Genomic DNA, 13,166 nt, shown 5'->3' on the forward strand with positions numbered 1-13,166 from the left:
TTCCTCGTCGACGGCCCGCAATCCAGTCACGCGCCCGGAGATTCCGAGGAATGTCGGACGTGCCACCTGACCTATACCCGATCAGGAAGGTGCGAACATGCTTCAAACGGTTTGCCTGCATGCATAAACTCGGGTAAACATTAGTCCGAGCCGTGGGGTCGGCTCCCCGGGACGACTCTTGCCTCGGCTTTTAAAGAGCCGATCGAGTCCCGGTGTCAGATCAGATCTGTGTATCTGATTTTAGTGATTAAAGCACGTGATTTTGGAAACTGCTTCAATTAAATCTAACTAATCCAATCTACGATGGTAAAGCTTCACTGCTAGATCAGAACATCCTACACGTGACTAGGCCTAATGAACGTAACAGATAACTAAACCCAAACCCAAAACAGAGGCCTAAGAACTAGCAAGAGCCGATTCCCGGAACAATCCCTATCAAGGCCAAGATAAAGCATCTACTACGCCACCGGATCATCCAACCCGTTTGCAAGGCCTAACCTAGCAGATATTAAGCTAATTCTCGAGTATGAGAACAACCATAACAGATCGGATCTACTAGATAGAAAAGAAGCAGGGTGTTATCTCTACGCGACTAACTCTATGCAACGAGAGCTAGCTTGAGATTAAGACATGATCGCGTAAAGATAACATGATATTCGTAGACAATAAGCAACGAAAGCATGATGAATCTACTAAAAGACATGCTACGAACATCAAGATAACTAGTACTACTCGCCATCAAAAACGCTTCAGTACGAGTAATACCAAGGTAAAAACAAGAACAATGCTGCCCTGATCGCAAGAAGCGATTAGGAAAGCATGGCGCTTACTTGGTTGAAACCCTAGGATTAGGGGTGGCGGTGCGCCGAGGTTTGTTGTGGTGGAGACACCCGCCGTGTGTAAACGAATGCCGTCCCCCTTTATTCAATAGTATATGGGTACATATTTATAGTTCGGAGACTTCTTGTCGTGCAAGACAACTTCAAACACTTCCTAAAATAATAGATTACAAATTGATAAGGATTTCTAAGACTAAATAATGTGATCTGGACTCTTTCCTCCACTGGTCCAAATCTTCATGAAGCTTTCAAATATTAACCGAAACATGCTGTATAATTGTGGCAGATTCCGGTCGTCCTATTGTTTCAGCAATTCCCGTCGACTCCGAGCGAATCTGGATGTGATTCCTGTGGCATTGGAAAGCCTATCTCCTTAGCTTTCCATCCATATATAGAACGCTCCAAACGGAGTCCGTATGTGGCCTGGGCGTCCATTTTCGTCTGGTCTCTTACTGCAGTTCGAACCAGCCTCGCGAATAAACTGGGCTTCAACATGGATTAGGCCTGTAACTCCAGAGCGCCCAATTATCATCATATTTGGCCAAACTTATGATATAAGCCTGGCTAAGTGGACTCCTTCACTGTGGGCTTCTTCTGACATTTGGCCTACCAATCCTGGTCAAATTCTGGCGATAACAGATACCCCCTAGTCCCACTTCTCCAGCTTCTCCCGGAGCGCCTTGTTGGTGAACGCTGGGAGCCGGTTGCCGAACTTTCGCAGGTAAAACCACCCTCGGGTCCACACGGCGTTGTTCGTCGTCATCCTGTTGGTGATGTACAAACTCCTCCGGGATGGGCGCAGGTGAAGCATCAGACCGCCGGCGCGGGCGAACCTCTTCGGCTGGCCCCGCACGTTCTCGATGAAGAGCTCTCCGCGAAACAAATGGATCCACATATCCCAGCGCGCTTCAATCTCAAGACACCCCTTGCAGACAGCAACGAAGACCGTCGCCTGTGAGATGGAGTTGGGACTGAAGTTGTGCAGCTCCACCCCGTAGTACCCGCACAGTGCCCGCATGAATATACCGACGGGGACGCTGAATCCCCGCTCGTGGAGTCGCACGAGACTCACGACGTAGCACTCGGGGGGATTCGGTTCGGTCTCCTCTGGCCGTGGGGGGATCCATGCCGACCGCTCCGAGTTGATGTTCACCGGCAGCAGCCTGTCGTCGATAAGCTGCTCCAAAACTGCTTCGGTAGCTGTGGACTTCCCCGACGATAACGGCTCCTGGACATCCGACATCGCTTCGAACCGCTGGGGGTGCGGGAACGCAAGCTTTACGGTGGCTAAGGTGTGCTCTCGCTCTCTCCTTCTTCCTCCTCTCGCTCTCGGCTCTAGGCTCAGGATGCAGGGGAGGCGGAAAAGGCAGGGGAGACGAAGGCAAAATGGCCAGGTGAGCCCAAACAATCCCTCCTTCCCCGTTTTTATCCATCAAAACGGGCAGATTCGCCGCCGTGGCCCGAATCCGCCGCATTCAATGCGGTAGATTTTGCTATCACTGATGGCTGGGCCCCACGACCGTGGAGTCTCCCACGCGCGCACTTGGCAATAATTACGACGCAGTAACCGACGGGCGCAACGCAACTGTAGCACTGTTCTATCCGTCAGCCGCCACCCACGCCTCTTCGCCTACCTAAGGCAGCTGCCTGAAAAGGTGCGCCTGCACTGCACCGCACGTACTGGGCCACGTCTCCCACGACCAGCGGAAGACCCGCGCGCACGACCTGCGACTCCGCACCGTTTGAGAACCATGATGGAATATTCCTTTCGAGGGCTCTTCACCCTCGAAGGAACCTTATTCCGAGGCCTTACTGATCAGGGGTTCGAAGCCTGGCCCGTCGAGGGTTCGACAGGCGCCCAAGATCGCCAGAGTCAGGGACTACATAGATGTGTCGTACAAGCTACCCTCGAACACGGAGTTCGAGACATCCTACGCAGTGTTCAAGGCCAGTCGAGGGTGCCTAGCAGGGGGATCCCATCGAGGGAGAGCATCGAGCCCTCGGACCCTATCGAACGGGTTCGAGCCCCGCCTAGCGAACCTTTGCGAACGCTTTAGGTGACGTGTCCATGGACCACGAGCCGACCCTTATCGAACGGGCACAGACGTCCACTTGAACCACCCGACAACAGCTTACTGAAGCAGCTATAGCTCGCGGCCCGGGCATGGGTAGCATGGTGCGCTTCACCCCTCCTCCCTGCAGAAGGGCGACGAGGGTCGTAATAAAAGTCGAGGGTCCCCTGAACGCCTTAACGTAGGCCGGGGCTCGGGGGCTCCTTGCACACCACGGCTCAGGCCGCACCCTCTAATGGATCGACGACCGTCGATTATGAAGTTCCATGTGTTTAACCAAAACTCCCACTCTTAACGTGCGCCTGCCAGATGGTTTAGCAGGACTCTAGGTCGCTATGCCAGCACGAAAAACGCCGAGGCCGGCTGAAAGGAGTGCTGATGCCAGCTGAAAAAGACGCTCGACGGCCACCTCAGTAAAGCAACCAAGCAGGGCAACGTTCATAGCCCTTGGACGAGTGCAAACACTCCTCCAAGGCCTCGGGGGCTACACCCGTGGGTGCGCTGACACGCCCCCACAGAGGAAACTTCACACATTCGAGGACCAAAATCCTCTGCAGGGGTGACGCTCACCCTTACACCCTCGATCATCCTCTCCGCGAAGGAGAAGGAGACTTCATTGCTCTTTACAAACAAAGATTACAAAGGGTTACCGGCTCGAAGCCGTCGAAAAGTACAAACGCGTTGCCACCTGCGTGGTAATTTTCCCTGTCTTGGGGAGGAGCGAGCACCGATGAAGAGCACCGAGTCCTCAGTCGACATCGCGACCAGGCTGCTCGGGATTGCAAGGAGCAGCCCCCAGACCGCACGGGTCCGGCGGGATGCCCTCCTCGTAAGCTTTCTTCTAGCGTCTCCTCCACCAAAGACCTTGCGGGGGGTCAAGCTAGCGGACAGCACCCTCTGAACCATCTCCCCGAGAGCGACGTTGTCGCCAAGAGGGACGATGAGAAGAATGGCCACCAAACCTGGTGCCGATGCCATGGTCAGGCATCTCAACGCCCCTTCAGGCTGAGGGACATCGTAGAGGCAGGACCCCTCAGGCCCAATGTTCTTCTGCTAATCCCACTGAAGCTGAGGGATGGTGAGCACGCCCTCTTCAGCTTTCCCTCGCCGCTCGCAAACATTCTTCTAGCATCAAAGCCTAAAGAAGCCAGGCCACCCCATCAGGGGGACGACCGTGAAAGGCAAAGGGAAACATTACTAGACTTAGGCGATGCTAGAAGTAAGAGCAGGGAAGTTGGAGAGGAAAGAGAGTCCCACGATCCCTATTTATAGCCGCATCGGGCGCCAAGATTTAAGCCTATCGCAAGGGGAAGGCTTGGACCACCCGTGACGGTGCAGCACCCCACGAGCAAAAGATGCCCTCGGTTACCGTGCCGAGACGTGACCAAACAACACAAAGTCGAGCCCCTGGACGCTGAGCAGCCCAGCATCGGCGCTGGCCGACTGCCCTCGAACGGTGCGTCGTAAGGCGACCAGGGAGACCAGGGCTGAGACCCTGATCGCGGGACAGCGCGGCAATAGCACCAGCTGCAGAGCAGCAGGCACCATCTTGGCCCTAGCCTGCTCAGCGCACCGACGCGTCTCGTCACCGAAACAAGACAATATGGGGCGTGCCTCGGAGTAGTTTTTCCGCAGGCACACTATCCCGACCAACGAGTTGTCGCATCCACCAGGCCAGCATCCGGATGCGCCTGGCGGGAGCGCAGCACCGATCGATCACATCAAGGGGTAAATTTGCCGAAATACTCTTTGGCTGAATCCCCTGACTCGACCAAAGGCTCGCGGGCTACTGTCGAATACCATGATTAGGGGAACCCTAATCAGGGGACTAAAATCACCCTAAAAACACAAACACATGCTGGGCAACCGGGCCCACGAAGCCCTACAGCCTCCTTCCAAGTTGGAAGAAAGGAAAGGACTCAAAAAAGCTCAACACACAGCCCACGTACACAGCGCGGCCCATCTGCACCCCCCTCAAACCCGCGGGGTGATCTCCGCCTCGCTCGAGGGCTCCTCGCCGAAGCCCTCGACCGCGCCCTACGCCTCCACCTCGCTCGAGGGTAGCGAGCCTGCCCTAGAGAAAGCGGATCATCTACGCCCTAAGGAGCTGAGCAGCCAGACCCCTGGGGTCCGACTCCATCTCACCGGACCAACGGTCCCGGTCCCGGTCCCAGACCCATTTCCCGCTCGGGGACGGGTCCGGTGTCACCACGAGTCCCAGAGGTGGAAATGCTCAACACCTATGGCCACGGACCCGGACCCCCGCAGATGGGTCCGGGACTTCCATATGCCATCCGGACCCCCGCAGATGGGTCCGGGACCTCCACATGCCATCCGGACTCCCGCAGATGGCTCCGGGACCTCCATGTGCCTATCCGGACCCCCGTGAGCTCTCGGCTCAGCTAGCTGCTCGGGAGGGGTTCGGAACCGCCACGTGTCACGCGGACGCGGGTGCGGGCACAAGCCTTCCGCCGGAAGCTCCCTCGCCCACCCGTATTAAGTGCGAGTGGTTGGGGCGTGCTCTTCTGCCGCTGGGTAAGGCCAGCCCCCGACAGAAAGGACAAACAGTCCTTCCACCCACCGCCCACCGTACGGAGGCATTGAATTTCAACCACTCCTCTGTAGTATCCGGGTCAGACGGCGTCAGTCCATCTCTCCGCACAGCAGCAGCACCCGGAGTCCCGTCCGCCAACTCCGGTCACTGCTCCCCGGCGCTGTGGCGACACTTTGGGAACGTGCGACGCTGTGCAAGACGTGCTCGGCACTGCTCCAGCTACTATACTGCCAACTCTCCATACCTCCTTCGTACTTTTTGTGACATCCCAGAGTTTTAAAATGCTAAGTAAGAAATATTAAATATGATATTATGCATAATCAACCAAGAAGATGGACTCGAATACATTTATGTGTGCATGCATGTGTATGTGTATAGATGCATAGGTCAGAAACCGTAAATAATTTAGTAAACCAATGCAAGTATACATATGAAATCGAATAGGCGTCTCTCTAAAATCATGTTAAATCAAAGTTTTGTCGGAGTCAAAAGGAGAAAATAAAAATTTGAACATAAAATGACAGGTCCTTTGAACCGTATTATTCAAAGATTTAAACTATCTGTCAAATTTCAAACTAATCTGCTTTGAAAATAATTTCTAAAATATAGCTCAAATGGATTTTTGTCCCAAACCAAAGTTGTAGGTTTTCAAAATACAAACAACTTTCGTGTTCAAAGTTTTTCGAGTTGCCGCACCAAAAATGGAAGAAACATTTGAATTTCGAAGCGCACAGGACATTTTCAAATGTACTTAAGTTTTAAATTGTATCTTTCAAACGAAGCTTCAAATGAACTTTTGCCTAAAATAAAAGTTGTAGATCTCGAAATTCTAAGCAAGTTTGGTATTCAAAAGTTTTTCATTTGAGTCCATGTAGAAGGAGAAAATTTGAGTTTTCAAACTGGAGTTTTGAACTTCGCTTTATTTACGAAACTGCCATTACCTCCATCCCCTCACACCTCCCTCTCTGTTCTCGCCGTGACGACGGCGTTTGCCGGCGCCGCCGGCCACGCGCCGCGCCCCAGCCCTCTCCGCGCCCCTGGTGCCTTCCTGGAGCTTCTCGAATCGCCACGCGTCGCCGTCCATTTGCGCGCACGCCGAGGTTCGACGCCGAGCCGCCACGACGAAGCCGTGACGACCCGACCGACCGCGCCTCGCCTCCTTCCTTACCCGTTTCCTCCCCTTTGGCCCGTGCAGCAGACGTGCTCGACCCCCTCTCCACTCCTTTCCCTTTCTCCAGAGCCGAGCCGAGATTTTTCCCTGCGCCAGGGCGCTCGCCGTCGCGTCCAGGGCGCCGCCGCCCACGGCCTCCACGCGGAGCCCCCTCCTTTGTCCTCCTTCGACTCGAGCCACGCCCGGGAACGCGTCCCTCTTAGCTCACGGGTCCCTCCCAGCCCGCTCACCGCCGCCCAGAGCCTCCGGAACACTGCCGCCGCGACACCCCATGGCCGTCGTTGCCCTGCTCCCGCGGAGCTCCCACCTCCGGTCTCCCTTCGTCCAAACTGAGCCCGGGAATCGCTCCACGACCTCCCCCTGAAGCTCACCGACCCCTCCACTGCTCGCCCTCGCCCACCGGAGTGCCGCCGCACCGGAACAGACCACCGCCGGCCGCCGCTCTCCGCGGTGCCGCCGATTCCGAGCACCCCAGCCACCACCGAGACCTTCTACGGGTGCGGCTCGACCTTCTCTCCCTTTTCCCCAACTTTTCCCCCACCTCCGGTGCCACCCCTCGCCGGAAAGCGGTGCCAGAGACCCTCCCCTGTTCTGTTCCCTCCGCCAAGGGCCTCCCGTGAGAAGAAATAGAAATCCAGGGGTCTAGATGCAAAAGTTTGTTTTCTTTTTCTTTTGTTTTCAAAGACAGCAAATTTTTAAATTCCATATAAAATCGTAAAAAAATCAGAAAAATGCAAATCCAAATGTTCTGGAATCCTTGCAACAAGATCTACAACTTTCATTACATGCACATGTTTATTTTCTGTCTGTATTTTAATCTAGGAAAAAGATTATATTTCATAGACTATAATTATTCTAGGAGTTCTACTCAGTATCTGTATCTGATTTTTGGCTGGTAGGTAGTGCATGACATTATTCGTGTTGTGTAAAAATTTGAGAACCAGTTGACCTATGTAACTAGATGAAACCCTAGTCTTGGCTAGATCTAGTAAAATATTTTGCTTTTTATTTCTGGATGTTATGACTTAGATATATGTATGAAACTTTTTCTGTGTATTTCCAATACTAAATGAGCACGACTTTCCAAGTTTCAATATTTTTAGATTTGTTTAGTTATTTATTTTATTTAATGCTTGTTTAGTAGATATTAATTATGATAAATAGTTTTTGTTGATAATAAATCATGAAAATATTTCTGAGTGTTCTCTTTGCATAGTTTAGCTTGTCCATGGAGTTTGAGTCCCAGGTCATGAATAGAACAGGATCTAAAATTTAATCTTGATAAGCTAATGTATGTTTTGTTTAATCTCTCATATTTAATTCTGAGCATAATAAATCCTGAAAAATTCACAGTAGCTAATTCATTCCTTTTTAAACCTACTGTTAAAGTTTCAAATTGTTTTATACGCTGGTCTAACCTGTATAATTCAATCTTGTTCTAGGAGCTGTCTGATTACATGAATTGTTCTGGTTATTTGGCTACAATATTTGGGATGAATTTTTCAGGATAGCTAGTTCTGTTTACCTTCTGTTAGATATAATTTTTTTTGATTTTACTATTGTATGTGTGCTGAGTTGTTGATTTATTAACCAACCATGGTTTAATTGCTATAGGAAACTACTCCCACTTGTTTAGGAAGTTAGTGTAGTTTTTCTTGTGTTGTTGATCGTGTTGCCTTGTGTAGTTAGATATGTTGAGCTACTACTCTATAAACGATTGCCCAGTAAAATATAAATGAAAGTGTTTCACTCTTTAACTTCGGGTTTTGTTTGCATTACACTGTTATTGTGAAATAATTCATACCATTACAGCAACTCACCTATGTGCATCTCATATAGATACTACTACTCTCGCTGATGGAACATACGAGCTGGTGCCCGAGTCCGAGAGTGAGCAGCGCGAAGCTCAAGTTAATCTAACTGAAGCTGCGCAAGACCCGAACCCGATTTCGGAAGAGCCCAGATCCAGTTACGCCCAGGAAGGCAAGCCCCGGAGCATGTCCTACTATTTTAAATTTATGCAACTTATTATTGTTCCTATCTATTTGTGCATTTAAGTTTACAGGAGTTGACTGGAACCTTAGTTGCATGATCCTAGGTACCTATGCTTGAACACTAGTATGTGTAGGTCGCTAGTTGGCTATGCTAAGTGTTCGGTAGAAGTCGAGTGATTTCCTGTCACTCGCGAGAATTATAGGAGTTGGTTGTTTAATACCCGCTGCAACTATAAGGCTTACGGGCGGGGCTGTGGTACTTGTGATGCCCCGTCTGTTTAGTGAAATTTGATAAGGCCGCAGTGTGTGGTAGTGGTGGTTAAGCGTTTGAACGTACTAGACACATGCCGAGAATATGGTAATCGGTAAGCTTAAGTACCTGATTGGACCGGCAAGTGGACTTTACTTTCACCTTGTTTGAACGTCGTTTCTCATGCGCGCACATGCGGGTGCAGAGTCGTCGTACTTTGTAGTCGAGGACGGTGACCCTGATCCACAACCCGGAAAGAAAGGGGAAATGTTGCACGTGTGACTCTGTGAGTAACCACGTGACGTGTGTTTAGGTCTGCCTTGCAAGGTTAACAAATTCGATTCGAATCGTCCGCTTCTCACGGTTTGGGACTGCTTAACCCTTCTGCTACATAGAGTAAGAAGTGAAAGTTGAGGATGATGAACATGGTTGATTGGATAATAAAAGATAATTGTTTTCACCATGCATGCCTTTTGATAGATGCTCACCTAGAATGGTTAATTGAACTAGAACCTAAAAGCTAAAACCTGCAATTAAGGATCTACTCTTACTGCTTTACGCAAACCAAACCCCTCAAGCCAAAAGCCTTGCATGTCTAGATAAAGGGCTAAGTATACCCTTAGTCGGGTAAGCCTTGCTGAGTATTAGTATACTCAGCCTTGCTTGTGGCTTTGTTTTTCAGGTGGTACATCTAAGGGTGTGGCTGACGTCATGTACGGGCTTCATCATGACGTCTTGTTTCGTCGCTAGACTATCGTTCGTTTTCCGTCACTCTTGAACTCTGTTATACTTTTATAAATTCTAACTTGGTTTATAATATTAATTCAATTTCATACTCTGTACTGTAAAATTTGTGGAATGTTGCATTCTCTGGACTGCTTTGTCGATCCTGTTTCAAGTGGTTTAATCGGGATTTTACCCGACAGCACTGCCGGATTACTCCGTTCTAAGTGCGTGTTAACCCGGGGTGCCGTTTCGGTAATGGTTAGCGCACTTAAGCCGGATTAATTTGGGCGGGGCTGCCACACTTTCCCTTCCGCGGAGCCCTCGAACGGCATGGGCACGACCCTCGGAAGCAGCTCCGGCCTTGACCAGGACAAGACCCTGGCCTGCAGGACCTTCGGAATGCCACCACACCACGCCTAGAGGACGGTACCACCCACAGCAACGACCACGCCGCCCGCTGGAGCCGCCAGGACGCCGGCGCGATACCCCACAGTGTACTTCCCACAGTGCTTGACCACTGCACCCCCGCGATTTGGGGAGAAGACGACGACTTACATGATCCCCTGTCCATGTACACCGTCCCTCCTTGTGTCTATAAAAGGAGGAGGCGGAAGTTCCCTTAAGGGGGTCGGCCCATTCGGTAGAACACCATGCTTCGTACTACTAGCAGAGCACATACGCTTCTCCGAAACCCGATATTGGCACTCGCCTCAATCAACTCCTCCTCTAGCGGAGACTTGGGAGCTTCCCTCCCTCTCTCGTCTCGCTTGTACCCCCTACTACAAGCACCCCCAGTGAATATCAACTTTTTCTTCCTTGTACGTCTCTGTCCATGTGCAAAATTTGATGAAAACAGCGGGGCTTGAACCCGAACTTTGGAGGTGTTGACGAATTTGATTTCTTCTTTGATCACCAATTCATGGGAACGCTTTGTCATGCCTGCAAAACAATCAAGTACACACACTACCCCCGGGGTGACGGTCAGGAGTAGAGACAAATGCCAACAAACCAAGCATCCCTAGACTCAACTTGTGGCATGAACAATGGAATGGATGCAAAGTGCAAATGCAAAGTTAGCAAAAACAAGTGTTAGCAAGGTTGAAAGGACCTTTCGATGTTGTTCTGCAACTAGCTTATTCAAAAACAATTGCTAAGAGTGACAAAAAGCCTTCGCGACACTTCATAAGAAGTGAGGCTTTTGTCAATGAAAATGTTATTTATCGAAAAGGACCAAGCAACCGAGCTAACAAGGTTTTAGAAGTAGGTTTATGAGTTTCCTATATTTTTTTGGTTTAAAACAACAATTTTGAAGAGAGAGTGTTGGGTATAGAAATTCTATCTAAGGCAGTTTTTTTAAAAAAAACTAGAGAGAAACAAAAGTTAGATTTTTTTTGAAAGAAAAACATAACCTATGGTTTGTAGGATTGCTCTATGAGTGGTTTTCCTAAGGGTTTGAGGATCTCAAAAGCGAGGCTAGTCAATATTTTTAGAAAAAGTTTTTTTAAATGCAATGTGCAATGCAATGCAAGGGTGAGACGAACAACATGGTATGCAATGCAACACGGGGTGGGTGAACAAAATGATATGACATGATGAGGTGGTCTAAAACAAAACAAAAAGTTAGCCTAAGTTAACTAGCCACAAGTTTAGAATCAAAGGGTGGTGCAACACTTCATATTTCCCTCTAAAAGGACACAAATAAAAAGACTCTAAACACTAATAGGCACACAAAAAGGTCTACAAGTTTCCCAAGATCAAATAACAAAGTGCTCCCTCAATAACGTTTAGAATGAACAACATGAAGTTATGGTTTTTGTTAGAGCAATGGTACAATGTTATTTGATATTCCGATTAAAGAGTGCAATGTAGATGGTCATATTAATATATATAAAATAAAAGATCGGGTTGCCTCCTGCAAAGCGCTTCATTTAAAGTCATAGAGCTCGACTTTCTTACCTTCAAATTGATGCGAAGCCATGGTCCTTCATGCAAGAGGTGAAGGTGTTCCATGCAGCTCTTATTCCACTTCCCATGTTGGACATGATCAATCACGCTTAATGGAAAACTTGCCCAATCGTCTCTCACATCATCGTCACCTCCTTCTTTGTTGTCCTTCGTCGCTACCTTTCTTTTTATGTATTTTCCTCTCTATCCAGATTGGGAGTTACGCCAACCAATTGATCCAATGAAAGGTGCACGAAATCTTCTTTCCAACAAGTCTTCATTTGCCCAAAACGCATTCCAATTGAGGGAGTTATGCCCCTTTTTCCCGTCACTGCAATCTGTCCCGTGCTGATTTCAGCACGTGCATCTCCGATGTTTGAGACATAGCTCCTCCCGTGGGTCTTCAATTGTATCGATCATGGATGCGTTGAACCGAGGACTTGATCGAGATCCTGAATATTCAACTTTCTTGCATTGTAAATCTCTGGACTTGAGCACAAAATTGTTGAGGCTTAGCGACGTCCGTTCTTGAAACTTGAAGATGTTGATGATGGTGTTCAAAATTTTGGGCACGGTTTCCCTCCTCATCATTTGAGTTTCATGTCCTGCATGGTTAGTGAAATTCGGGGCTTCTCCCGACATGTGCTCTTTTAGGGTCATGAGCTTGACCAAGCGCAAAGCAAGATCGAGATTTGCAATTATTTGTAAACATATGCAACATAATCACACCCTCAATTAAATTTCATCAACAAGGCATGGTGTAATTAAATGCAGCATGTGTTTCTTGCATAGCGCAGAGCTCATTATTAGGTAGAGGTTCTTTAAGCATGAAATCAACATTCTCAAGAAACTCTAGCCTATCATCATGAAAAGAACAAGGCATAGAATTTAAACTTTCATTCCGACTATCGGTTTGAGCATGAGATTTTTAAAGATTATCAACAAAACCAATAGAAGCTTGAGAATTCAATGTATACCTTGGCCTCAGAGCTTTTTCATACTCATTGAAGTCGTGGTGCTTTGTGCGAGATGTCATCTTGATGCACTCTTCGTGGTCCGTCGTGGTTTGCTTCTCACGTCTCCATGTGTTGAATGTTGCGCTCTTGTAATCCGTCGTGGTTTGTTTGCAACATCTTTGTTTGTCGAAGGTCGACCACTTGTGCCTTCATTTGCCAATGTCATTGGGGTTCTTCCTCTACTCCAAGCCTCTGAATTTTATCATGTACACTTGATGAAAGCATCGCCCAAGCTCCCCTTCATTGTTGTCATTGTCATCTTCTCTATCTTGTTCTCATCGCGTTGCTCCTGCCTCTTCTTCATGGAATATCTCCTGTATACTCAACAGAACATATACCAAAATATAGATCTATTGAAATGTTTATGAAATTACCTTAACAACGAGTGGTCATTCATCTTAAACCGAGTCCAAACGAGGGAGTTATGCCCGTTTCACTTTTGGCGCTGCATGCTGTCCAGAAATTTTCAGAGTGCACACCATTCAATGTTTTGGCCATAACCGCTTGTAGGAATCTCCGATTGACTTGGTTCTTGATTCGTTGGAATGGGAACTTTGTGAAGCTTTTGAATATCCAAAAATATGCTGCTATTTGCTTCTG

This window comes from Panicum virgatum, chromosome 2K, assembly GCF_016808335.1.
Source record: "Panicum virgatum strain AP13 chromosome 2K, P.virgatum_v5, whole genome shotgun sequence".
NCBI lineage: Eukaryota > Viridiplantae > Streptophyta > Magnoliopsida > Poales > Poaceae > Panicum > Panicum virgatum.